A 1,921-nucleotide genomic window follows, 5' to 3' on the forward strand; every position below is an offset into this window, starting at 1 on the left:
TACCATGAAGTGAGAAGAGTGCTCCTTGAATGGAACGCTAGAAATGCAAACCTTCCTGTAGATGGGCCTGCATTGATCGCAAAGCCAAAGCCCTAGCCAGCCAAATGGGCAAGCAAGATTTTGAGTGAAGCATCGGTTGGCTTGAACGTTACAAGTGAGAGCATGGCGTGTCTTCAAAATCAAATGTTGGTGACAGGGCAGCTGCAAACCGCGACGTCGTGGACGGATTGTCACAAGCAATGGCTGAGCGCCCTAGGAAAATAGACATGTAAAACTTGGACGAGGCGACACTCTTTTACATACATTGTCGAAGTGCACACACACTGCTCTTGGCAGAACTTCATCAGGATGTAAACAAACCAATGAGCGCCTTACAGTGCTGTTCGGCGCTCATGTGACAGAGGAGGACAAGCTTCCTTTCTCTAGGAAAAATTCCAATAGAGAAAGCTATTGGTCCTATAGAGTAATCTTATTGGGTCTATAAGAGTTATATTGTGACTTTATAGGTCTTATTTGAATTCTGTTGGCACTGATAAAAAGTCAATTGACCCCATCTATTTGTCACCAATAAGACCTATAGGTTGTACCTATTTGTCACCTATAGAACCAATACACGTATTGGCACCATTAGGGTACCTATCGGCGACAGCTATTTGTGTGTATTGGTACCAATACCCTCTAATAGGTTAGATGCATTTGTCGTCTATAGAACCAATAAATAGTAGCTATTTGTCATTTATAAGACTACAAGGTATGAATTGCCACCAGAATCAAATATTTGTGCAATTACATGCACAGTATTAAATGATCATCCATATGTAGCGAATCCAATGGAAAGGGAGTTTTAGATTCGCTCGATATGTGAGGAAAGTGACGGCTGTTATTTCCATATGTGGATGTTCTAAAATAATGCACCTAAGCTTTTTCATAAATGTCCCCAAAATGATTTCACACATGTGAATTTGAGTAAATTTATTCTGTACTAAACACTATGATTATTGCACTTGTGGGATAAGACCGCAAAAATTAAGGTTCAACTTATCGTAAGAGTTGAAAAAAGAGCGTCGATGAAACTATTATGTTTCAGCAGGGAAACTCTATGCTATTTTTAAAGAGCATGCAAACGGGGGAAGGGAGAAAATAAGCTAACAATAAAATAAGCAAAGTCGAAGTGTATGGTATAAATTGTCATAGCGTGCTTGAATGTATCGTCCTTTTGAGCCGGTGGGCCAATACATGACGCGGATGAAGCAATTGGTGTTCAGCGAAATTGCATTAGGCACCATGACAAAGCGGAAGGACAACGAACGCCTTGCAGGTCAGTAACGGTTGGGCAGTGCTCCAGCTTGTGACAGCGCACGACGCTGTTGAGCCCAGCAAGACGCAATGAGGACCATGCACACATACGTAGTTTCATGTGTGTGTACAGTAACAACTTGCATGTGCATATTAAAACACCTTTTCTCTTCCGCTTCGTATACTCTCCCCAAGCATTGCATGTAATCTCAACGTAACAGCAACCGCGTTCAAGTGTCACTTGCACCGTGCTCAAAGTCACCATCGTCGCAGAATACTGACGCCGATGAGTTTACACGAAACACGGACAGAGTGGCCAGACGCTGCATAGGCCGCGTGGTGGAATGCAACCGTAGAAGGTGCACGACCGATCGTGTTGTCTGTACAGTTGCTGAATTAATGACGTGAAAACACTCACCGTTGTCAATGCATCTAGTGCGCGTTCTCTTGTACTTGCTTCGTTGTCGGTGAGCTGTTACTTGCTGTTAATACTAGGACAAAATGATTTCGCTGAAGGTGTCGCGCTGGCCCAGAGTGTTGAGCCCCGTTCTATTAGTTTCGGATCATCACGACATGCGCGCTGCACAGTGTGGTGTTTGCGAAAGACGTAAGAAGCACCGGCAGC

This window comes from Rhipicephalus microplus, unplaced genomic scaffold (genome assembly GCF_043290135.1).
Source record: "Rhipicephalus microplus isolate Deutch F79 unplaced genomic scaffold, USDA_Rmic scaffold_66, whole genome shotgun sequence".
Taxonomy (NCBI): Eukaryota; Metazoa; Arthropoda; class Arachnida; order Ixodida; family Ixodidae; genus Rhipicephalus; species Rhipicephalus microplus.